Below are 27,116 nucleotides of genomic sequence, written 5' to 3'. Positions count from 1 at the left end.
AGATAAAATCAAATCCCCAGTTGTTCCTCCTAGTCCCTGCTGAGCATGGTATTTCTCTTGCAAGGAATTCTCCTGTTACCTCAATTTTTAGGTGGGGGCTGAAGGTCCCACTGGGATTCTGGTGGCAAATTGGGCTTTGTCAGTTCTCTTTGGGGGAAGCCTCAAGCTGGAGACTCAGATTGTTCTTTCTCTTTCAAAGACTAGATTGTTGGGGAAAAATCATGCTGCAGGAATGGGCATGTGGCAGTGGCCAGAACTCCTGCTCTGTCTTGGTGAGGGTGCTATCTCAGGTGCCTGTCCTACAGGTAGGCTGCCTACATGGCATTCATGGTGCTCTTGCCCCAGTGCCTGGACAGTAGCTTCTTGTTCAGCAGCTAAGTGAGAGTCACTCACTTCTTCTGGGTGCCCTCATGTTGCTACAAGAACATGAGGTCATTGTGTGACTGGCTCATGCCAGAATATTTCTGCTGGTGCCACTGGTGGGGAAAAAAACCCCTCCTTATAGTTCCTCCTTCTTAGCAGTGTCTAGCTCTGAGATGCCCAGGGAGCTCTCAGAAAGTTCATCCCCATCAAGCTCAAGTGGGTCTGCTGCTGCCAGGGGATCCTTATCCATGTTTAGGGTGTCTACTACCTTCTCCTGGGGCTTCAGGGAAGCTCAGAATTGGGCTGGATCATCTTCCACCAGTGGGGCAGAGGCCACAGCTGCCTCTGGGAAGCCAGATAAGACATCCTGTGGGCTCTGTCTAATCCTGCATGAGGGCAGTATTGTGGTCCTGAGAGAGCAAGGTATTGGAAATCCCTGAAATGATGATAGTGTTATTCTTCTGTGATGACTTGAGTTTCAGCTTTGAAGATTCAGTGAGCTGCTGAATGGCAACTTCAATGACCTGACTGAAACCATTCAACACCAGTAGTTCCATATCTGAAGAAAAGAATATCTTCCTGACAGTTGCCTCATGGCACTAGATGACCTGGATGAAGATGTCCTTCTTAATGACCTTCACCTTGATTGATGTCTTCAGGGGGGGCTCAGAACTCAGCCAGGACACCCTCCCCACATCATAGTAAGGCTTGGTCTTCACAGTAGTAAAAGTAGTGACCATGGTACCCCATGGCATCACTGTGTGATCCTTTTCTATCTTGGCAGAAGCAACAGGGTAAGGGATTTGTCAGGATTTCAATTCACTGGGTTCTATGTAAGAAAGCTCTGCAGTGACAGAGCCCAGTGCTGAGCTACTGAGGGTGGGCCCAGTGATCAGAAAGAAGCTCTACATCCTGGAAGGCTGTTTCTTGAACAAATTCAGAGGACAGTGGTTAGGGCCAGCAGACCTTCTGAGGATTGCCAGTCCTCTGTAATCTGCAGGTGTAAATCCTTGGACCTGGTGTTCCACTCAAAGGTGAACTCTTCCTCCCAAAGCAAGGTGAGTAGTGTTCTTGGCTAGGGTGCTGATGAACCTTTGGACAGGATCATTCAGCTGGGCAATGCACAAAGGGTTAATGCTGCCCAGAGTCCCAGGATCATTTAGCAGTAAGGTGCAGAAGTTCTTCACCAGTGGCTTTAGTTCATGAGCTCTTGGAGATTTAGGAGGACAGGATTCCCGAGCAGTAGATGAAGTGCACTGTAGATTCTGAGCTTACTTTATGTCTGTGGGCTTGGTGCTCAGAACCACGACAGAAAGGTGGAACCCACAACGTGGTTTGAAATGTTCTTAAGTGTTTCAGATACTTCATTTGTCTCACCCACCTGGCCCTTCTCTGATGCTCTGGGCTGGATCTTAATTGTCACTTTTGGCACATGGATGCAGGACCACCTAATCTGGATTTCTTCTCTCATTTCAAGTGTAGCTCCAGATGTAGATAAACCAGGGAGAACTGCATGTCATACAGCTGGTATCCTGAGCCCACAACCCAGGACCCTACACCCTGAACTGAAGGGTCTTGCCCACCATGTGACAGGCCACCACCTTCTCCTGGGCTGACTGGACCATGCTGGAGACTTCTTCAACTGCCAGCTCCTGGAGCTTCAACCACTGGTTATGCTAAAAGGAGACCTGTAGGGGGCCTCCCTTTCCTTTTGGCCTCATGGTTCAGGGCAATCACTTAGGCTACCTGCCACTGTTTCTTATAGCTGTTCGGCATCAGGATCTAAGAAAGCAGTGTATAGGACTCCCAGAACTGATCCTCTTTGGGCTCTGCCAACTGCCAGGATGGGGGTCACAACCTGGCTAGCACACACTACATCAGGTGACCAAGGCCACAACAAAGAACAACATCAGCATGCACTACTGATCATCACTGAGCCAGCAACCCAGGAGGGCCATGATGTTGGTGCATATCTTACCTGCCTTGCACTGCTTTCCCAGAGCAGCCCCCTTGCCAGGACAGGGAGCCTATGGGCAGTGAGCTCAGGACATCCACTTGAGGCCATCCAGGGGCTGGAGGGAGGACCACAGGCCCATGTCTGGCTGGGCCAAGCCTGGCTAGGTGCAGAGCCATGAGGCCTGAGGCCACATGAGGCAAGCAGAGAGAGAATACCTGGTTGCAGCCAGGTAGCTGTGGCCAGGGATTGCACCCCAAGCCCAGCACCACCTGAGAAAAGGGTACACAAAAGCAGACCTGACAGAAGAAACACCTAACTGGCGTATATCTCTTCATTCTTTTATAAATTGAATTTCTGAAATATTATTGTTATTATCATTACTGAGATTCAAAGAAAAGCACGATCAAACTAACAACATAATTCTTTACAGAACTACAAAAATAGCCTCAAAGAACACAAGACCCCCGAATCGCAAAAACAATCCTGAGAAAAAAGAGAAATGCTGGAGACTTCAAAATACTGTTTCAAAATATACTATAGAGTGATAGTAACAAAAATAGCATGGTCAGAGCATAAAAGCAGACATGTAGACTAATGAATTGAAATAGACAGCATAGAAATGAACTCACACAACTACAGCCATCTGATTCTTGACAAAGGTAGCAAAACCATGTGCTGGAGAAAAGACAGGCCCTTAACAAACAATTCTTGGAAAACTAAATATCCCTATGTAGAAGATTGAAACTAGATCCCTATTTCTCACCTATGTCAACTCAGAATGGATCAAAAACCTTAACAAAATACCTGAAACTTTGAAAGGCATTGATCTTGCCCATTCAGATGGCGATCATCAAGAATACAAAAAAGAAAAAAAAAAGAAATGAGTGCTGGTGAGGATGTGGGGGAAATGAAACACACACTGTTGGTGAGAATTTAAATTAGTACAGACATAGGGAAATCAGGATAGAGGTTCCTAAGGATACTAAATATAATACTACTTATGATTCAGATATGCCATTCCTTGAAAGAATTAAAGTCAGCAAGCTATCCTATAGTTTACTGTTTCTTGTGAATTGCAGTATAAGAGACAAGTTGTGGAATCAGACCAGGTGTGTCTGTCAATGGATGAATGGATAAAGAAAATGTGATAAACACACACACACACACACACACACACACACACACAGTGGAGCATTATCCCATTGTCCAGTCATAAAGAACAATAAAATTATATCATTCCTAGGAAAATAAATATAATAGAGATCATAATATTAAATAAAATAAGCCAGACACAGAAAGACAAGTATTACACAATTTCCCTCATATGTGAAATTTAGGGGTAAAAAAAGACATGAAAGTAGCAGGGAGACTTATTATAGAAGATGACAGAGAATGGGGGAAATAGAGGGTCATGGGCATGTCTGTCACTCTTGACATACTCAGAATTAGAAGTGCAGTCCCAGCTCCCACACTTTGAGAGCACTCCTTGCTGAATTCTGTACCTGGTGTTACATCCATACTTCAAAGCTTTTCTTTTAGCTCTTTAAGAACATTGGTGCCTTAGGATATTAGGGTATTAGTCAAATTTCCACCACTATAATAATTACCTGACATAACCAACCAATAAAAAGAAAAGATGTATTCTGGCTCACAGTTTTGGAATCCATGATTGATCAGACCTACATTTTTTGCCTCTGGTGTTGGAAAAATTATTGCAAAAGGAGGGCATGGCCAAGCAAAACTAATACTCTCAAAGCCAGGAAGAAGAGAGAGAGAGAGAGAGAGAGAGAGAGAGAGAGAGAGAGAGAGAGAGAGAGAGAGAGAGAGAGGCAGAGAATGGGTCTTAAAATCCCCTCTAAGAGGACACCCCTGATAACTTAAAGACTTCTCACTGGCTCCAATTTCTAACAGGTTAAATCAGGTCCCAAGAGCACCACTTTGGGAACCAAGTCTTTACATCATGGACTTTTGTAGGACATTCCAGATCCCAATTCTAATATATCCAAAGTATAACACTACCTTCATAGTGTGCAATTATAGCACACTACTTTAGGATAATGCTGTTGCTGTGTTTACCAAAGCCCTCTCTTTAGCAATGTTTAGGGGCCTGAAAGGATGTGCCAAACTAGTTTGTTTGTTTGTCTTTGGTCTCTTTTATGCTGTCCCTTTTTCATATAAGCTTCAGTTCCTATATCTTTATCTGGCAACATCTACTCTAAGATTTCATGAGCACTTTAATTCGTTTTTATGAGAGTCGTGAGCACCGTAAGGAAAAAAAAAAAGGCTGCCAATAAAAATTCAGGAAAAAAAAATGTATTTTAAAAGTATTTCAAGAATTAAAATATTGTAGTATCTACCTTTTTTCCTAAGCTAGGTATGGCATATAAATATTACATAGTTGTTGCTTAAATCAATTTTATGATGTATCCAGAAATTCACATTTCTGCACTCACAGCTCACCCAATAATCCAAAATGTCAAACGCATTTTTTTCTGAATTATTCAGCTTTCTGTTGCTGTGACAAAATACCTGTGAAAAACTTAGAGGAGGAAAGATTTAGGCTAATGACTTCAGAGGTGTTCATCCATAGTCACAGGGCTTCATTGATTCTGGGCCTCTGGTGAGGCAGAACATCAAGGGCAGAATAATGCTGTTCACCTCATGGCCAGGAAAGGGCGGCGGGCACCAGAGACAAAATGAACATTCAAAGGCATACCCCAAATGACCTACTTCCAAGTGGGCCCAACTTCCTAAAGTGTCCATCACCTCCCCAATAGTGCCACCAACTGGGGACCAAACATCTAACACAAAAGTCTTTGGGGGACATTCCAGATGCAAACTATAACATTTTCATAAAACAAAATGCTGAAAATAAGACAGATGTAGCTCTCACAAGAGTCTTTTAAAATTGCACACCAATTTCACATCTTTAAGTATGGCCCCGATTAAGAAAACTGCATGTCCCCAGGTTCCAAAGTGAACACCACACTTTGTAAATTATCAAGCAATGCATCAAAATTAAGTGGCATAATTGTAGAGATAGGCTTAAAATCTTAAACTCTCGGCACTTTTTTCTTCTGATTATACTTAGATTTAAAAAAAAAAAGTCAATTATCACCAGGTGCAGTGGCATTCACCTTTAATACCAGAAGCTTGGGAGGCTGAGACAGGAGAATTGCAAGTTCAAATCCAGCCTTAGCAACTTAGGAAAGACCTAAGCATTTTAGTGAGAACCTGTCTCAAAATAAAAAAAAAATAAAAATAAATAAATAAATAAATGAAAATGGCTGGGAATGTGGATCAGTGGTTAATCCCCCTTGGTTCAATTCCTGGTACAAAAAACAAACAAACAAACAAAAAAAAAAACATAATTTGTCAATGCATACCCAAATAATCAGTTTTAGTACTTCACAGCACAGTGAGGGTATTATAGTTCAAAATATACTGTCATATATTTTTATAAAATAGACCAGACCCCACAATCTAGGGAGACCCCCACACCAGCAAATAGAGAGTGAGGGTTTCTCTTTCATCAATCCTGATTTCCAGAAATTACTAGAGATGCTAATTACCAAAATAGCAGAACAAAAAATATGAAAGGAAAACACTAAGAATGGGTCTTCTTTCAAACCAATGATCCCAGACCACTACCTGGGTTCTCTAGGAAAAATGCTAAAGTCACTGAGTGAAAAGAGAAAGACCACTGCACAACCCTCTGGAACACAAAAGGGAAACCAGAACCGCTTCCTGGTTCTCAGCATTTTTTTTTTTTTTACCACAGGTCTCAGTGGACTCTTCAGAGCATAAATGTAGCCAGATATTCTGGAGCCTGCCCTCTCTGTACAGTGAGTCCCTGGTGGATACTGCCTGGGTCTCTGAGAGGGCTTCCTCTGCACAATCTAAAGCTGTTACATTTAACAAAGTCTCTGGCTATTCCCCAGAAATCTTAGGCTGAAGAATATAAACAGCTTTACAAGGACCAGTCCTTGCCCAACTATGTGGCTCAATCTCAACTTTTAACAAAAACACTGTCCCCATCTGTGGCTCAGGTCCAGAACCACACCCACTTTACATCCTCTGACCCCAAACTATCACCTTCTTTTCCACCCCAGAAGAGGACCCAGAGAACAATTTGCCCTACATCCCAAGAGGAAGTATGGCCTCTCAGACCAACTGAAAATGAGCATGTGAAATGGTACTTGCAGAAGCAACAGAAACAGAGGAAGTGTTTTACTCTATTGCTCCAAAAATCTCAGGGAGCCAATAGCCAATTCACTTTCAACCATCACCAAGGCAGTTGCCCCTCCTTGACCCTCCAAGTCTGCCTCCATACTTCCTAGGTATTCTAACAGCATCAAGCTCCAGGAGCAACCAGAGCAACACAGGCTAGAGAGGTTTATTGCACATGAACACAGGCCTGGCCCTTACTGCAGATTTCAAGCATTCCAGGAAATGACACAGCCTCAGGGCAAATTCCCAAGGAAGTTTTGTGGGTGCCAGGCAAAAGATGAGCATGGCCGCTTCCTGGCCACCCAGCCCTCTGAACTTGCTTGTGAAAGCAGCATAGGTTTGCAGAAGGTAAGGCCCAGGTGCTCTGTAAAGCTCCCCTAAGGGACCAGAGCAAGACTTAGAGAAGGGCCCAGAAGGTCTACTCTGGAATTAAAGAAGCACCTCAGTAAAGGTTCTGGAAAATGAAAATGAGGATTCGGAAAGTGACTTGATGAGGCCATGGAAGTGTGACTCAGGAAGTGCCATATCTATGGGTTCAAACAAGAAACTTCTGGAAAAACTCCTGCAATACCATCTGAGCAGAAAGTTGGTACAGATCAAGGAGGACATAATCCACACATATATGTGTGGATTCCTGCCTTGATGCCAACACTCACAAAAAAAAAAAAAAAGAAAGAAAGAAAAAAACCCCAGCAATCTAGCATCCTCCAAGGATCATCAATCTCTGGTGAACACCTCTCAGATTCCTTCCTTCCTCGATTCAGGAACTCAATACTATGAACAAATATTATGACATCTTGGGTGAGACACAGGTTGAATCCACACCTCCAAGGCCTTCAGTACCATAATCACAATTTTGGTGAGAGACCACCCTTGCCCCTTCCACAGAGTTTCCCTTGGTCTCCTATGATTCCAGGGCCAACTCCACTGCCAAGGTTGCCAGTTTCCCAGAAGGACTTCATTGGAAAGGTCTCGGAGAGAAGGTGATTTAATGTCAGTTCCCACCCTGCAGAGTCTCCTCCCTGATCCCTTACCTCCAGAGATGCACAAGGCCAGGATAAGAATCCCAATGGGTGGCACCCATGAGCCCTCAGTGGTCCCTCCAAATACACAGGAGGACCAGCTGCCTTCCCTGCCTTACACTTATAGTCTCTTGGGCAGAACCCAGCACAGAAGGATTATCATGAGAATTGCAAGAGGCAGCCTCAAGCCCAGTCCAGGCTTGGCAAAGGCCAGGTATGAGCTATGAGAGAACTGTGAAGGTATAGCCTCAGGAGACACCTACTGTGGTATGGCAATATTGGAAATCAAAGTACCTCCCAGTCTTCAAGATCTGAAGAGACCAGGAAGACAGAGGTGAGGGAGGAACCTCCTGAATGTGAAGTGACAGTCCCACACCTCCCTGCCAGAGAAATATTAGATCCTCCAGAAACCTATATTGAGAAGAGGAAGAATCACTTTCTGCAGTTGCTATACTCCAATAAAAAAGGCAGTGGGCAGGAAGATTCCTTACCACTGCACAGATCCAGTGTCAGTCACAGCAGACTATGAATGAATAATGGGATAGCTGAAGCCCAGAACATCATGACAGTTGTTCAATGAATCCTGGTGGACAAGATGAGGCGTCAGCATGAAAGTGGTCCTCCAGAGTTAAACTGACATGAAGAGGAGCCCAAGACCCTTGTGGCAGGCAATCTTGTCATCAGAGGACTTCTTTTTACACAAAGCGAAGGAGAATTATATGGCCTGTAGTCACTATGCCAGCCCCAAGGGCCACAACCTTCTTATCAAGAATAGATGGATCAGAGATAAGGACGGCAATCAGGCCTTGCTGCTCAGGGAACCTGTACCACCAGCCAGTCCCTGTCAGCATTGGCCAAGCAGGGTAGGCATCTCAGGCCACTTCCATCGTTACCCAAAATGCTGTCTTCAAAAAGGTTTTATCTGTTCAAACATATCATTTTTTTTTTAGTTTACATGGTAAGAAAGAAAAGTTTCTTTCAGAAAAAAAAATCAGTTCATACAGACAATGACTATTTTACCTCATGTACATTCTTTGTGTGCTAATGGCTTCTTCCTATGGAGACATCTATTGCTTTCTAATTGACTTTTTTTCTCATTAGAGATAGTGGCTTCTCTCTATGCCATGTTGAGACATAGGGAAGGGGTCAATCCCCTTGTGTCCCCTTCTGGGCAGAACTATTTGTGCAGTAACTGTCCAATGCTTTGGCATCGTAAGTTCAGAGTTAAATGTTTGAGAAAAATATTACACATTTTAGCCAAGGAAGAAGGTAGAGTGGCATGGGGTCATCTTAATTGGTGGCATAGACAGAAAGTTCATGTGCCAACCACCAGGTTGGAGGAAAAGGGTCACCAGAGGCTGAGTTGTTCACCCTATTGCACCCTAGGCCTGCCTCTGTGCTGGCTCCCAGACCACAGGCCTGGAGAAATGCAAAAGGAAGAAAATCCTTCAAGCAGAGAAGATAAATTTCTGAGGGGTATATTAATAAGCCTATACACCACTGCCTCTTGAATTCCAGAAAGGAAGAGTTGACAACTGGTGGAAAAGCCAGGACTAGGGCACTCTGGTTGTGACTTGTAGTATAGTGACATTTACACACACATACAGCTCTAGTAATGCTCCCTGGAAGAATTTGGGGCTTAAAAGGACCAAGGAGCCAGCTTGGGGTCACAGAGAATGTCTCCCAACACCATTCCTTGCTTGTCCCATAGATCCAGGGGAAAGGCAATGAGACAGAATCTATACCCACAGAGGAAGTGACCTACTCAAAATTTAGGAGTTTTCCTGGGTAGGGAAACAGGTCAGGACTGGTCCCTTCTGGGTCTTGCTCTGCTTCCAGTCCATATTTTCTATTCTTAGAGCCTATCCACATGGGAAAGCAGAAAATCGTCAAAGAAGGGAGAGGATCCATTTCTCTAGGGTGTTCCATGCTGTGCCCCACACACAGTGAGAAGTGGGCATTTTTCAATGGGCCTCATTCATTCCCTGGTGGGGAGTCCTGCTCCAGGAAGCATCATTGAGCCAGAAAACATGGTGTGAGTTCTAACCCCATGCCTATAAAGATCTTCTCTATTCGTGGAACTGAGCGGCCCACAGGGTGTGGGTATAGACATCATAGGCCTCTTCTGAGTCTTTCACTCTCTTCTCCAGAGTGAAAGCAGAAATGGCACTGGGCTAGGCACTGATGGGTCTTCATGGACCCAAGTGGCAAATTCTGAGTGGGAGGGAGTTGGACAGGCACAACAAGGCTCCTGAGGGGACAAGTGCCATGAACAGCAATGCCAATGGACCAGGCAAAAGCAGGAGGGGGCAAGTTTCTGTCTCTTCTCTTGCCACCAGCCCGGTCCAAGGAGGCATTCTACAATGTTATCTCTAAGAACAATTCACCTTCATAGACTACAATGCTGTTCACAATGTCAAGCACTTTGACTTCTAAAGAATTCCTACAGGAAGAAATCCCTCCAGCTTTCCTAGACACAGCTATACTTTTTTTCCTTCTCATCACCTTAACAGTATGACACATACAGCACCAGACAGTCCCAAAGGCTTCCCCCTGTGTTCTCTAAAGTCACTCACATTCATAACCATTCTTGTAACACAATCAATTACAATTATTTCTAGGGCTGATTTGGATTGCTGCATTTTCCAAACAGGTACAGGTCTCTGTGGTTACTCTGAGGTATGCTAGGGTTCCACTCCCTGGGCTGAGTTGTCCTGACTAGAACACATATCTTCCCATAAACATGTGGCCCATGTTTATGGTAACCACAGTTATACAAACCACACAGGTGAATCTAACGTCCACAAAGTTGTTTTTGCATGCTTCATCTTAGGGATACTTCAACAAGAAAGAAAAAATGAGAATGCATACTGAGATCTGATGGAGTGTGTGAAGTTTCAAGCAGCAAACACAAACCCTGTTCGATTTCCAGCTCCATTTCCATTCGCCTGTATAGGTCAAAATACAGTGAGACCTGGAAATATGCATTGTTCCTGCGAGCAAGCACTTGCACCTAGAATGCACACACTTGGCAAGCATAGTTACACTAGGTAAAAGATGAATCTTGCCGAGTATGAAAGAAACTAGACACAAACTATCTCAAACCATAACACAAGCTGTCACTCTAGCACTAAAACTAACCCTAAAACTAACACAAACCCTGACACTAACCCTAACCTGTTTAGAGAACCATTGATTCTTGGAGTTCCAAACTTAGTGAGTCTCGTGGGCTAGCAAAAAGATGAATTCCTGTAGATTATCAATGAAATCTGACCAAAGAATTGGGGGAGGAATTTTAGTAATTGGGTATTTTCCTGTTTTATTATAGAGTGCTATGAATAAACTTATTTTTGTGCACTACAGCTTTGGGCTTCTTCTACAAGAAACAAACCAGACAAAGCTCATGGAGAATTGACTTAGTGTGTGAAGTTTCAAGCAGTTGTCCAAACCCTGTTTGATTTGAGGCTGTATTCTCATTCACCTATACAGTTCCAAATGCAGTGAAACCTGGAAATAAAAACTGTTCCTGACAGCCATCTGTTGCACCTAGAGGCCCCAAACTTGGTGAGAATAATTAGGCTAGTTAAAATATGAACGCTGCCCAGTATCAAAGAGCTTAGCCCAAAACTAACTCTAACCCTAACACTAGTTCTAACACTAGCTCTACCCCTAGCCCTACCCCTAATCCTAACCCTAACACTATTCCTAAAAGGTTTAGAGAACCAGAACCGTTGATCCTAGTATTCCCAAAAGTGTGGAGCATAGTGGGGCTAGCAAGCAGATGAATCCAGTGCATTATCAAAGAAATCTCACTAAATAATTTGATTAGGTATTTCAGTAAATGGGTATTTTCTTGTTTTTTTTTTTTTTTCATAGAATGCTCTTGGATAAAGTTCTTTTTGCATGCTTCCTCTTAGGCCTATTTCAACAAGAAAGAAACAGGATAATGCATACTGTGATCTGATTGAGTGTGTGAAGTTTCAAGCAGCAAGCACAAACCCTTTTCAATTTCAAGCTCTATTTCTATTCACCTGTATATGTCAAAATGCAGTGAAACCTGGAAATACAAACTGTTCCTGAGAGCAAACACTTGCACCTAGAATTCCCAAACTTGGTGAGCATAGTAGGGTAGGGAAAAGATGAATCCTGCACAGTATCAAAGAAACTACACAAAAACTAACTCGCACCCTAACACAAGGTATCACTGTAGCCCCAAAACTAACACAAACCCTGACACTAACCCTAACCTGTTTAGAGAACCATTGATCCTTGGAGTCCCAAACTTAGAGAGCCTAGTGGGCTAGCAAAAATATGAATTCCTGTGAATTATCAAAGAAATCAGACCAAAGAATTTGGGGGAGGGATTTCAGTAATTGGGTTTTCCCCTGTTTTCTTATAGAGTGTTCTTGGATAAAATTGTTTTTGTGTGCTTCAGCTTTGGGTTTCTTCTAATTTTTTTTTTTTTTTGAGAGAGAGAGAGAGAGAGAGAGAGAGAGAGAGAATTTTAATATTAATTTTCGGCAGACACATCATCTTTGTTTGTATGTGGTGTTGAGGATCGAACCCAGGCTGTGCGCATGCCAGGCGAGCACACTACTGCTTGAGCGACATCCCCAGCCCTTTGGGCTTCTCCTATAAGAAACAAACCTGACAATGCTCATGGAGAACTGATTGAGTGTTTGAAGTTTCAACTAGCTAGCACAAACCCTGTATGATTTCAGGTTGGATTCCCATTCACCCATATATTTCTAAAAGCAGTTAACCTTGAAAATACAAACTGGGTAATTCCCTGTTTTCTTATATAGTGCTCTTCGATAAACTGTGCTTCAGCTTTGGGCTTCTTCTACAAGATGAATACTGCTCAGTATCAAAGAAACAATGCTCCAGAGAACAGATTGAGTGTGTGAAGTTTCAAGCAGCTAGCAGAAACCCTCTTTGATTTCTAGTTGGATATCCATTCACCCATATAAGTCAAAATGCAGTGATATTTTATAATAGAACTGTTGCTGACAGTGAACATTTGGACAATGTACACCCAAACTTGGCTAGCATAGTTAGGCTAGGTAAAAGATGAAACCTGCCCCATATCAAAGAAATTAACCTAAAACTAACTCTAACCCTGACACTAGGACTAACCCTAGCCCTAACCCTAACATTAACCCTAACACTATCCCTGAACTGTTTAGAGAACCATTGATCCTAGGCCTTCCAAAAGTGTGGAGCATAGTGGGTCCACCAAACAGATGAATGCTGTGCATTCTATCACAGATATCTGACTAAATAATTTGGGTAGATATTTCAGGAAATGGGTATTTTTGTGTTTTTTCATACAGTTTAAGTTAATTTTGCATGCTTCAGCTTAGGGTTACTTCAACAAAAAAGAAACAAGACAATGCATTCTGAGACCTGATTGAATGTATGAAGTTTCAGGCAGCAAGCACAAACATCCTTGGATGTCCAGCTTGATTTCCATGCACCCATATTGGTCAAAATGCAGTGAAATCTGAAAGTACAAACTGTTTCTGACAGTGAGCACTTGCACCTAAGAGGCCAAAACTTGCCAATCATAGTTAGGCTAGGTAAAAGATGAATACTACTCAGTATCAAGGAAACTAGACAAAAACTAACTCTAACCATAAAACAAGCTCTCACCCTAGCTCAAAAATTAATAAAAACCCTGAAATAACCCTAATCTATTTAGAGAACCATTGATCCAGGGAGTCCCAGAGTTGGGGAGCATAGTGGGCTAGCAAAGAGGTGAATTCCTGTGCATTTTTAAAGAAATTTGAAAAACGAATTGGGAGATGTATTTCAGTAACTGAATATTTACCTGTTTTCTTATAGAGTACTCTTGGATAAACTTGTTTTTGTGTGCTTCAGCTTTGGATTCTTCTACAAGAGAAAAGCCAGACAATGCTCATGGAGAACTTAATGAGTGTGTGAAGTTAAAGCAGCTAGCACAAACAATTTTTGATTTCCAGCTGTATTTGCATTAACACTTATAGGTCAAAATGCAGTGATACCTGAAACTACCAACTGTTTCTGACAGCAAACATATGGACCTTGAAGGCCCAAACTAGGTGAGCATAGTTAGGCAAGGTAAAAGATGAATCCTGTCCAGTATCAAAGAAATTAGCCCAAAACGAACTCTAACCTTAACACTATATCTAACCCTAGCCCTAAACCTAACCCAAACCCTAAACCTATCCTAAACTGTTAGAGAATCATTGATACTAGGAGTACCAAAAGTGTGGAGCAGAGTGGGGCTATCAAACAGATGAATGTTGTGCAGTATCAAAGACATCTGACTAAATAATTTGGTTAGTAATTTTAGTAAATGGGTATTTTCCTTTTTTTTTTTTTTCATAGAGTACTCTTGGATTTTGCATGCTTAAGCTTAGGGCAACTTCAACAAAAAAGAAACAAGACAATGCATACTGAGACCTGATTGAATGTGTGAACTTTCAAGCAGGACGCACAAACACACTTTTATTTCCAGCGTGATTTCTTTTCACCCATATAGGTCAAAATGCAGTGAAACCTGAAAGTACAACTGTTTCTGACAGCAAACACTTGCACCTAGAAGGACCAAACGTGGTGAGCATAGTTAGGCTAAGTAAAAGATGAAAACTTCCCAGTATCAAAGAAACTAGACAAAAACAAACTCTGACCATAACTCAAGCTTTCACTCTAGCACTAAAACTAACACAAACCCTGACACTAACCCTAACCTGCTTACAGAACCATTGATACTAGGAGACCCAAACTTGGGGGGCCTAGTGGGGTAGCAAAGAAGTGAATTACAGCAAATTATTAAAGAAATATGACCAAAGAAATGGGGGAAGTGTTTCAGTAACTGGGAATTTTCCTGTTTTCTTACAGAGTGCTCTTGGATAAACTTGTTATTCTGTGCTTCAGCTTTGGGCTTCTTATTCAAGAAATAAGCAGAAAATGCTCATGGAGAACTGATTGAGTGTGTGAAGTTACAAGCAGCTAGCACAAACCCTGTTTGATTTCCAACTGGATTTCCATTCACCCATAAAGGTCAAAATGCAGTGATACCTGAAACTACAATCTGTTCCTGATAGCAAACAATTGCATTATGTAGGGCTGAACCTGTCAAGCATAGTTAGGCTAGGTAATACATGAATCCTACCCAGTATCAAATAAATTATCCCAAAACTAAGTATAACCTAACACTAGCTCTAAACCTAACCCTAACACTATCCTTAAACTTTTGGAGTACCATTGATCCTAAGACTCCCAAATGTGTGAAACGTAGTGGGTCCAGCAAACAGATGAATCCTGTGCAGAATATAATATATCTGACCAAATAATTTTGATAGGTGTTTCAGTAAATGAGTATTTTCCTTTTTTTTCACAGAGTTTTCTCAGATTGTTCATTTTACTTGCTTCCCCTTAGGGCTACTTCACCAAGAAAGAAATAAGACAATGCATATGAGACATAATTGAGTGTGTGAAGTTTTGAGCAGAAAGCAAAAACCCTCTTGGATTTCCAGTTGGATTTCCATTCACCTATAAAGGTCAAAATGCAGTGATACCTAAAACTACAATCTGTTCCTGATAGCGAACAATTGCATTATGTAGGCCCGAACTTGGTGAGCATAATTAGGCTAGGTAAAACATGAATCCTGCCCAGTATCAAAGAAGTTATCCCTAAACGAACTGTAACTCTAACACTAGCTCTAAACCTAGCCCTTACCCTAACCCTAACCCTAACACTATCCCTAAACTTTTCGAGTACCATTGATCCTCGAACTCCCAAAAGTGTGATAATTAGTGGGTCCAGCAAACAGATGAATTTTCTTCAGTATATAAGACATCTGACTAAATAATTCTGATAGGTATTTCAGTTTTTTTTTTCACAGAGTTCTCTTGGATTGTTTATTTTGCATGTTTCACCTTAAGGCTACTTCAACAAGAAAGAAACAAGACAATGCATATGAGACTTGATTGAGTGTGTGAAGTTTCAAGCAGCAAGCACAAACACACTTGGATTTCCAGCTTGATTTCCATTCACTGATATAGGTCAAAATGCAGTGAACCAGCAAGTACACACTTTTCCTGACATTGAACACTTGAACCTAGAACCTCCAACTTGGTGAACATAGTTAGGGAAGGTAAAAAATGAATTCCGCCCAGTATCAAAGAACTTAGCCCCAAACTCTAACTTTAACACTAGCTCTAACCCTATTCCAAACCCTAACCCTAAACCTAACTGTATCCATAAACTATTTAGAGAACTGTGTATTCTAGGATGCCAAAAGTTGTGGAGCATAGTGGAGCCAGCAAACAGATGAATCCTGTGCAGCTAAAAGACATCTGACTGAATAATTTTGTTAGGTATTTCTGTAAATGTTTATTTTCCTGTGTTTTCACAGAGTGCTCTTGGATTAAGTTGATTTTGCATGCTTCAGCTTAGGACTACTCCAATAAGAAAGAAACAAGACAAAGCGTACTGAGACCTGATTGAATGTGTAAGTTTCAAGCAGGAAGCACAAACATTCTTGGATTTCCAGCTTGATTTCCATTCACCCATAGGTCAAAATGCAGTGAAACCTGAAAGTACAACTGTTTCTGACAGCAAACACTTGCACCTAGAAGGACCAAACGTGGTGAGCATAGTTAGGCTAAGTAAAAGATGAAAACTGCCCAGTATCAAATAAACTAGACAATAACTAACTCTAACCATAATACAAGCTGTCACTCTAGTACTAAAATTAACACAAACCCTGACACTAACCCTAACCTCTTTATAGAACCATTGATCCTTGGATTCCCAAACTTCGGGTGCCTAGAAGGCTAGCAAAGAAGTTAATTCCTGCAAATTATTAAAGAAATATGACCAAAGAAATGGGGTAAATGTTTCAATAACTGGGAATTTTTATGTTTTCTTATAGTGTTCCTAGATAAACCTGTTATTCTGTGCTTCAGCTTTGGGCTTCTTGTAAGAGAAATAAGTAGACAATACTCATGGAGAACTGATTGAATATGTGAAGTTTCAAGCAGCTAGCACAAACATGTTTGATATCCAGCTGGATTTCCATTCACCCATAAAGGTCAAATTGTAGTGAACCTAAAACTACAATCTGTTCCTGATAGTGAACAATTGCATTATGTAGACCTGAACTTGGCAAGGGAGCTCGAAACCGAGACCTAACCCTAACTCTAATCTTAACACTATCTCAAAACTTTTAGAGTAACATTGATCCTAGGACTCCTCAAAGTGTGGAATATAGTGGGTCCAGCAAACAGATGAATCCTGTGCAGTATATAAGACATCTGAATAAATAATTCTGATAGGTATTTTGGTAAATGAGTATTTTCCTGTTTTTTTCATAGAGTGCTCTCAGATTGTTGATTTTGTATGCTTAACCTTAGGGATACTTCAATAAGAAAGAAACAAGAAAATTAATACTGACACCTAATTGAGTGTGTGAAGCTTCAAGCAGCAAGCACAAAGTCTTTAGGATTTCCTGCTCAATTTCCATTGACCCATATAGGTCAAACTGCAGTGACCCCTGAAAGTACAGACTTTTTCTCACATTGAACACTTAAACCTAGAAGCCCCAAACTTGGTGAGCATAGTTAGGCAAGGCAAAAGATGAATCCTGCCCAGTATCAAAGAAATTAGCCCCCCCAAAACTCTCACCCTAAAGCTAGATGTAACCCTAGCCTTAACCCTAACCCTAACCCTAAACCTATCCTAAACTGTTAAGAGAACCATTGATACTAGGAATCCCAAAAGTGGGGAGCATAGTGGAGCTATCAAACTGATGAATATTGTGCAGTACCAAAGATATAGGACTAAAAAAATTGGTTAGTGCTTTCAGTAAATGGATATTTTCCTGATTTTTTGTAAAGTGCTCTTGGATTAAGTTGATTTTGCATGCTTCAGCTTAGGGATACCTCATTAAGAAAGAAACAAGACAATGCATACTGAGACTTCAATGAGTGTGAAATCTGAGACTAAAAACTTTTCCTTACAGTGAACACTTGCACCTAGAAGGCCCAAACTAGGTGAGCATAGTTCAGCACGGTAAAAGATGAATATTGCACAGTATCAAAGAAACTACACAAAAACTAACTCTAACCATAACTCAAGATTTCTGCCTAGCCCTAAAAATAGCAGAAACCCTGACATTAACACAAACCTGATAACAGAACCATTGATCCTTTGAGCCCCAAACTTGGGGAGCCTAGTGGTCTAGCAAACAGATGAATTCCTGCACATTATAAAAGAAATCTGACCTAAGAATTGGGGGAGGTATTTCACTAACTGTGTATTTCCCTGTTTTTTTATAAAGGGCTCTTTTATAAACTTGGATTTGTTTGCTTCCGCTTTGGGCTTCTTCTACAAGAAACAAACAGACAAAGTTCATAAGAACTGTTTTAGTGTGTGAAGTTTCAAGAAGTTAGCACAAACCCTGTATGATATCCAGCTGGATTTCCATACACCCACAAAGGTCAAAATGCAGTGATACCTAAAATTATAATCTGTTCCTGATAGCAAACAATTGCATTATGTAGGCCCAAACTTGATTATCATAGTTAGGCTAGGTAAAACATGAACACTGCCCAGTATCAAAGAAATTATCCCTAAACTAACTGTAACTCTAACACTAGCTCTAAACCTAGCCCTAGCCCTAACCCTAACCCTAACCCTAACACTATCCCTACATTTTAGAGTACCATTGATCCTAGGACTCCCAAAAGTGAGGAAAATAGTGAGTCCAGGAAACATACGAATCCTGTGCAGTATATAAGGCATCTGACTATGACTACATAATTCTGATAGGTATTTCAGTAAATGTTTATTTTTCTATTTTCTCACAGAGTGCTCTCAGATTGTTGATTTTGCATGCTTCACCTTAGGGCAACTTCAACAAGAAAGAAAAAAGACAATGCATATGAGACGTGTTTGGTGTGTGAAGTTTCGAGTGCAAGCACAAACACTCTTGAATTTCCAACTCACTTTCCATGCACCCATATAGGTCAAAATGCAGTGAAATTTGAAAGTTCAAACTTTTCCTGCATTGAACACTTGAACCTAGAAGCCGCAAACTTGGAAAGCATAGTTAGGCAAGGTAATAAATGAATCCTGTCCAGTATCAAAGAAATTATCCCAAAACGAACTCTAACCATAATACCATATCTAACCCTAGCCCTAACCCTAACCATAATCCTAAACCTATCCTAAACTGTTAAGAGAACCATTGATACTAGGAGTCCAAAAAGTGCGGAGTACAGTGGTGCTATCAAACAAATGAATGGTGTGCAGTATCAAAGACATCTGACTAAATAATTTGTTTAGTTATTTCAGTAAATGTGTATTTTCCTGTTTTTTCATAGAGTGCTCTTGGATTAAGTTGATTTTGCATGCTTCAGCTTAGGGATACTTTATCAAGAAAGATACAAGACAATACATATTGAGACCTCATTAAGTGTGAGAAGTTTCAGTTGCAGTGAAATCTGAAAGTACAAACTTTTCCTGACAGTGAACACTTGCACCTAGAAGACCCAAACTTAGCGAGCATTGTTAGGCTAGGTATAAGATTAATAATGCCCAGTATCAAAGAAACTACACAAAAACTAACACTAACCATAACTGAAGCTCTCACCCTAACCCTAAAAATAACAAGAACCCTGACATTAACACAAATCTGGTAACAGAACCATTGATCCTTGGAGACCCAAACTTGTGGAGCCTAGTGTCTAGCAAACAGATCAATTCCCACGCATTATTAAAGAAATCTGACCAAAGAATTGAGGGAGGTATTTCAGCAACTGTGTATTTCCCTGTTTTCTTATAGAGGGCTCTTGGATAAACTTGGTTTTGTTTGCTTCCACTTTGGGTTTTTCTATGAGAAACAACACAGACAATGCTCATGGAGAAATATTTTAGTGTCTGAAGTTTCAAAAAGCCAGCACAAACCCTGTTTGATATCCAGTTGGATTTCTATTCACTCATAAAGGTCAAAATGCAGTGATACCTGAAACTACAATCTGTTCCTGATAGCAAACAATTGCATTAGGTAGACCTGAACTTGGCGAGCATAGTTAGGCTAGGTAAAACAAGAATCCTGCCCAGTATCAAAGAAATTATCCCAAAACTAAGTATAACCCTAACACTAGCTCGAAACCTAGCCCAAACCCTAACCCCAACCCTAACACTATCCTTAAACTTTTAGAGTACCATTGATCCTAGGACGCCCAAAATTGTGGAACATAGTGGGTCCAGCAAACAGATGAATCCTGTGCAGAATATAAGAAATCTGACTAAATAATTCTGATAGGTATTTCAGTAAATGGGTATTTTTCTGTGTTTTCATAGAGTGCTCTCAGATTGTTTATTTTGCATGTTTCACCATAGGGCTACTTCAACAAGAAAGAAATAAGGCAATGCATATGAGACCTGATTGAATGTGTGAAGTTTCAAGCAGCAAGCACAAACCCTCTTGGATTTGCAGCTTGATTTCCATTCACTCATATAGGTCAAAATACAGTGAACCCTAAAAGTACAAACTTTTCCTAACATTGAACACTTGAACCTAAAAGTCCCAAACTTGGCAAGCATAGTTAGGAAAGGTAAAAGATGAATCCTGCCCAGTATCAAAGAAATTATCCCCAAACGAACTCTAACCTTAGCACTAGATCTAACCCTAGTCCTAACCCTAACCATAACCCTAAACCTATCCTAAACTGTTAAGAGAACTGTTGATACTAGGAGTCCCAAAAGTGTGGAGCATAGTGGGGCTAGCAAACAGATGAATATTGTACAGTATCCAAGACATCTAACTAAATAATTTGATTATTTATTTAAGTAACTGTTCATTTTCCTGTTTTTTCTCAAAGAGTGCTCTTGGATTAAGTTAATTTTGCATGCTTCAGCTTAGAGCTACCTCATTAAGAAATAAACAAGAAAATACATACTGAGACTCATTTAGTGTGAGAAGTTTCAGGTGCAGTGAAATCTGAAAGTACAAACTTTTCCTGACAGCGAACACTTGCACCTAGAAGGCCCGATGTTGGTGAGCAGAGTTAGGCTAGGTAAAAGTTAAGTACTGCCCAGTATCAAAGAAACTGCACAAAAACTAACTCCAACCATAATTCAAGCTCTCAGCCTACCCCTAAAAATAACAGAAACCCTGACATTTACAAAAACCTGATTAGAGAACCATTGATCCTTGTAGTCTCAAACATGGAGAGCCTACTGGGCTAGCAAACAGATGAATTCCTGTGCATTATTAAATAAGTCTAAACAAAGAATTGGGGGAGGTATTTCAGCAACTGTGTATTTCCCTGTTTTCTTATAGAGGGCTCTTGTATAAACTTGGTTTTGTTTGCTTCCACTTTGGGCTTCTTCTACAAGACACAAAGCAGACAATGCTCATGGAGAACATTTTTAGTGTGTGAAGTTTCAAGCAGCTAGAGTTAAAATGTCGGTGTGAAGATGAGCCAGAGGTAAAACAATATAGCAACAATATAGGCTCCCGTTCCCAGAGTCTGCAAGAAGTCTTCAGCACTGAGCAAAATGGGAAGAAAAACATCTCCTCTGAAAACCCCTGTGATTTCAAAGGAGTTACATCCCAAACTGAGCCCCCTGTGATTTCAAAGGAGTTACATCCCAAACTGACCCACAACAGAGTCTGGAGTCCACGTCATGAATTAGTCCAGAGGAAGCCAGTGAAATGCTCCCAGGAAGAAGGTGCCTTCCCCCAGCCTCAGGGACTAGAGCGAATCCACTTCAGAGGAAAATGAGCAGCACACATGTGTAAATGTCTAGACACACAAGGAAAGAAGGCCGTGGGCAAAACATAAGAGAAGCAGACTAACAATCCTGAGAGGCTCTTGAAGATGGAAGCTGGGGAAGCTACATTCCTGGACCAAGGCAGAACTAGATAGGAAAATAAAAATGTGGATAATATTAAAATAAAATTAAAAAAAAAACACCAAAACTAAAAATACCTCCCAAGCCCCAAGATATAATAGAGTGGGCCAAATCACCAACAGATGAGAGATCCATGTTGTATCTGATGAGCTGGGGGAAGGAGAAGAGGAAATGGTGGGGACAGAGTCTGATGGACTTCAGAAAAAGAGAACCGAAGAGAGCCAGCTAGAAAGGACAAAGGAACAGGGCTAAGGAAACGAAAGGCAAAAAAATCGGAAAAGTTAAAAAGCCAAAAAGAAACAAAGAACACAGATAATCGTGCACCCGTGTTTGCAGCACTGTTCACAACAGGGAAGTGAACCCAGTGACCACTCAGACGTGAGCAGATACACAGAATGAGTGTGTGCCCACAGTGGAATTTTACTCAGCCTTAAAAGCAAAGAAATTCTGAGACACGCTTCAACCTGGATGGAATGTGAGGGCGTTCTGCTCAATGAAATCCGCTGGCCACTGAGGGAGGAGGTCGTGTCATTCCACCCATATGATAAGGTACCAATTCATAGGGAGGGAAAGCAGCACAGAGGTGCGGGGCTGGGGGAGCAGGGACTGAGGACTTGCTGTTATATGCGCAGAGTCTCCGTTTTGCAAGGTGACAGACATTCTGGCGATGGATGATGGTGGTGGCTGAACAATAGTCTGGAAGTACTTGATGCCATGAAACTCTGCACTTTAAGGCAGTCAAATGGTCATTTATGTTTCGTACGGTTCAGCACAATTTTGAAAAAAAATAAACTTTGAGAAAAGAAATGCAGAAAGAAGATTGAGAGAGTGAAATCAGGCCCAGAATACTGAATGCACGGGCAGAAGGAATTACTGAAGATGAAGATCAAAGCAGGGAACAGGAAAAAAAAGCTGATTGTTGGAGTCAGCTCTTGTGCTGCTGTGACAAAGGGCACGACAAGCTCGATTTTAGAGGAGGAAAAGTTTATCTGGGGCTCAAGGGCTCGGAGATCTCAGTCCATAGATGGCCCACTCCATCGCGCTGTGCTTGAGGTGAGGTGGAACTTAATGGCAGAGGGGCTTGGAGGAAGAAAGTGGCTAAGGGTGTGACCATTAGGAAGGGGACAGGGGAGACAGGGAGAGAGACAGACAGACAGACACATACAACTCCACTCACCAGGACAAAATATATATACCCAAGGGTGCACCCCATGACCCTCCTCCTGCCACACCCCCTGCCCACAGTTACCACCCAGTTAAGCTCTCAGAGCACTCAGGCACTGATTGGGTTGAGGCTCCCATAACCCAATTATTTCACCTCTAAACCTCCTTGCCTTGTCTCACACATGAGCTTTTGGGGGACACCTCATGTCTAGACGATAACACTAATGTACTCACGTATCCATTAAAAATAAATTTAAGTAAATACATACAATAGGAATAAAGCAAAGAAGACACCCTAAAACATTTCTGAAATTAAAAGACCATTTGAAAGCTCATGGTGAAAGGGTGCAGGGTCTGTAGGAGGTGAGCAGCATCAAGGCAGGTTTGGGGGTAACAGGGGACTTGAACAATCCCAGCAACAAGCAAAAAAGAGCATGTGCATGGAGAGAAGGAAAACTAGACTATTAGCTGGCAGTGAAAGCCGTGCTTCGTGCCAGAATTGGAGGAGTCATATATTTGAGGAACTCAAGGAGAGAGGGGTGATACCCAGAATTTATACCCAGCAAAAATTGATTTTTGAGTCCAAAGGGCACAGACACATTAATTGAAGCACAAGAACTCAAGAAATATGTCCCCCATCGCCTTCCAGAGCCTTCTGTGGTGGAATGAGGTTCGGACCACTGAAAAAGCTAACGTGTCAATGACACATGACTACGAATGAGCATTAAATAAATAGCTACTAAGAATCAAGACAAAATAGGGACAGGCAGGGGGACACAATGTTAGGCAAGGGCTGTATGCTCTGGCAATGCACAGATGACACAAATATTGACAATCAGGGTCTTTGAAAATCTGTATGATTTCACAGATGTGTATGCCTCAAATGGGTGACTTTTGCTGTATGTCAATTTATCTTAATTAACTTGAAACAAAGAAGAAGAATGGGAACAGCATACACCAAAACTTCTTAGATGTTTTCATTAATAATAATGGAGGCGATGTTTTTATAATTCAGAGACTACTGTGTGTTCAAAATCGGCTACAATGAGTGAGAAATTAGGGTGTGGTCTAATTGTACCATCCCCGAAGGCCTTGAAAACCAGGTTTCTTGGAATGGAAGAGGAGACATATTGACACAAGAGAGACAAGCTTAAGTCTTGACTTAGGATTAGAAATATCAATAGGAGCCAGGTGCAATGGTGTATACCTATAATCCCAGCAGCTCAGGAGGCTGAGACAGGAGGATCAGCATTTCAAGGCCAGCCTCAGCAACTTAGAGAGTCCCCGTCTCTAATAAAAAAGGCCTAGGAATATGGTTCAGTGTTAAGTGCACCTTGGATCAATCCCTGGTACCAGAAATCAAAACAAAATGAAATAAACAAAAGACTAACTATCAATATGAATCCGTGAGATATTTTATTATATTGCCTTATTAGTTTATTTCCTGTTATATTGAAAACTGGCAAAAGGAACGAAGCTACCATTTATTTTTTTACTTTCTAAAGAAGATTTTAGAATTTTCTGATCTAAATTTAGAATTTTAGAATTAATAATGCACATAAGAGATAAAAGAACATCCCCTTTATCAAAGCATTCTGACCAATCAATGAAGAACAAATAAACAGCAGGGCAGCACCGTTGTGAGGCTGAAGAGCAGCCCGCTAGGTCTCCCACGTCTCAGCCCCAAATCTGGGGATGCTGAACCTGCACAAAGCCTGGGCTTCAATCCCCAGCACTGCAGGAAAAAAACAGGAGGAAGAGAAGGAGAGGGAGGAGGGGGAGGAGGAGGGGGAGGAAGAGGAGAGGGAGGGGGAGGGGGAGGAGTAAGAGGAGGAGAAGGAGGAAGAATAGGGGGAGGAGGAGAAGGAGGAGGAAGAGGAGGAGAAGGAGAAGGAAGGGGAAGAAGAATAAGAAGAGGAAAGAGAATTTTCAGATGAGGAGTTAATCTGGTGAGTCTGGGTGGGTTGGGTATAATTTATAAATTCAGGGCCTTTTTAGCAAGGAGGCAGGGAGTCACAAGACAGAAGATGGACTCATAATGGAGGCAGTTTGAAGATGCTGAGCTGCTGCCTTGGAAGAAGGGCTGAGCCAAGGACCAGCTCCAGCCACTACCAAAGGCAGAATAATGACTCTTCCCCTGGAGACCCAGGAGAGCAGGGATGTGCTGCAGAAGCTCTTGGGGTCTACAGAACTGCATGAGAGTGATTTTACGTGGTCTTAAACTACTAGGCTTGCAGCAATTTGTTATCAGCAGCCACTGGGAAAGAATATGATCAACATCTTGCAGGAACCAATAAATAGAAACATCCCTTGAGCATCAACTGCTGCTGAAGTGACAGAAAGGGAGCGAGCCACATTCCCTGTGCCCTCCACAGCTTGGCAGACCCCACCCACATGGCATCCCCCCACCAGCCCTTGAATGGGATCCATCCAGGGCTTGGGAGGAGCTGCCAGTTTATAGGATAAACAGGAGACAGCCAAACGTGGACGGCACCAAAGATCAGCAGTCCTACCATCTGGACTGGGGGAGACCGCTCAGGCCAGAGAGCTTGGGCTCTGTCTCAAATAAACTATAAGGAAATGGAAGGGTGGAGGAGGAGATTGCAGAGGGAGAGAGACTTCAAAAATGTATCAGACTTTTACATTTGGGCAAAACAATCTCTAGTGTCTAGAAATCTGTATTTGGTGATAAACTATGAAAAAATAACTCAAGGACACAATGACTGAAGGATATGATGGTATTTGAGGAGCGGTGAGGGGGTATGGGGTATGGGAAAGTGGAGGGGTTGGTGGGGTGGGTGGCAAGGCTTTTCTTCTTGGTGGGAGTGGTGCTCACCTTATAAAAAAAAATCCAGGGTGCCATACGGTTGGTTTCTGGGGTTTTCTGTATTTGTGTTTTGTTTTAGGACTAGGATTATTATGTTGGTTGAAATGATCTCACAATAGTCCTCATGAAACAGGAAGCTACTTCAATTAATCAAGAGCAATCAAAAAGTCTATCATAAAAATATAATTGGTTTAAAAGCTCATTGGACAGTTTAACTGTAGATGAGACATAAATGAAGAAGAATTGGGGGCCTGGGACAGGTCCAAAGGAATTACAAGGGGCAGGTAAGAAATGCATGAATAGACAGAGAAGGTATGACCAAATCGGGAGTCAAGGAGGGGGAACAGAAAGAAAGGAGAAGAACTAAAAAAATAAGGACATAATGAGAATTTTTCAAAACTATAAAAGAGGGCAAACACCGATTCAAGAAGTCCAATAAATGCCCACTTGGATAAAAGCCAAAATAAACAAGCAACAAAACCCTCATCTCGACACATCTTCAAGGAGGTTGGAAACTAAAACACTCCCTCCCAGGGATTTACAGGCAGAGCTAAGCGGGCTTCAACACAGAGCCCCCGGAGGGATTAGCCCCTGAAATGTGAAAAGGATGGGGGAGCTGTGAAGGGGAGAAGACTTCAGACTTAAACTTGATTTCTTCAGCTCTTTACTGCAATCCTATCCAAACTTCTTTTAGTTGGAAAAGAAGGAGAACAGAGAGAAGGAAGGGGGAGAGAGCCTCTGAGTAGGTCGGCCACTAGGCAGAGAAGGAGGGAGGGAGAAAGAGGACCTCGCCCAGAACAAGAGGAACTTGTGTGCACCAACTCTCTGTCTCCATGCTTCTAACCTGTGATTCCCAGCTTCATGGAAGGAAGGAGCCCAGCTCGACTCAGAACTGACCATAGCAGAGGGTGGCTGGTGCTGGTGGGAGTGGACCTCTCAGATCAGGTACAGTCACTGGGAGAAGCTACTGCTCCCATGTGGCCGCAGGCCCTGGGCAAACAAATTCCCTTCAAAAACAAATTCTTTGACAGTGGACCAAGCAGGAGACCTAATCTAAACAACAGGTGTTCAGGTGAAAGTCTTGATGTCCTGGCCCATTCGGACAGGCCACCATCCACAGTCTAACCAAAGGTACAAAGGACGTTCTGTTCCAGGGCGGAAGCTGGCCACAGAGCTGGGGCAGCCGCGGAGACCCCATCTTCACTGGGTCTTGTGATTTCAGACATGTCCGACAGGTACGAGGCATGAGTTTATTGAAGGGACAGAGAAAGGGAAGAGGGGACACTCGAAGGAGAGAGTGGGTCCTCTCAGAGAGGAGAAGGGTGGCACACCCTGCCTGCCCTCCAGTCTTATTGGGGGTCCCAGGGAAGTTTCCAGAAGGTCGTGCCCAAGTCTGCTTGTTGACTTTTGACTGACGTCACGGGGGCTGCATGGACCATCCACAGAGGACAGCGTGACACTCACAGAGTTAGAGTCAAGGAAATGCTCGCCCTATTTTGCCTCAACTTCCTGCCCACTTAACTGGTTTATTTCTCTTGGAGTAGCCCCCAGCAAGCTTTCTCTGTGAGGGTCTTGATATGTGGGTTGGCAGGGTGATTGTGGGTGTGACAGTTTCCGTGATAACAGAGGGTCCAGGACACT

General features: G+C 42.1%; 1 pseudogene; it reads right to left on the bottom strand.

The window, feature by feature from the left end:
• Positions 1-314: 314 nt before the first annotated feature.
• Positions 315-2,151, bottom strand: LOC144251445 (C2 domain-containing protein 2 pseudogene; annotated as a pseudogene).
• Between the last annotated feature and the right edge of the window lie 24,965 nt (positions 2,152-27,116).

Source organism: Urocitellus parryii, assembly GCF_045843805.1.
Source record: "Urocitellus parryii isolate mUroPar1 chromosome 13 unlocalized genomic scaffold, mUroPar1.hap1 SUPER_13_unloc_6, whole genome shotgun sequence".
Classification (NCBI taxonomy): Eukaryota; Metazoa; Chordata; class Mammalia; order Rodentia; family Sciuridae; genus Urocitellus; species Urocitellus parryii.
The sequence above is the reverse complement of the archived record's forward strand: the minus strand, read 5'-3'. Positions and strand labels throughout refer to the sequence as shown.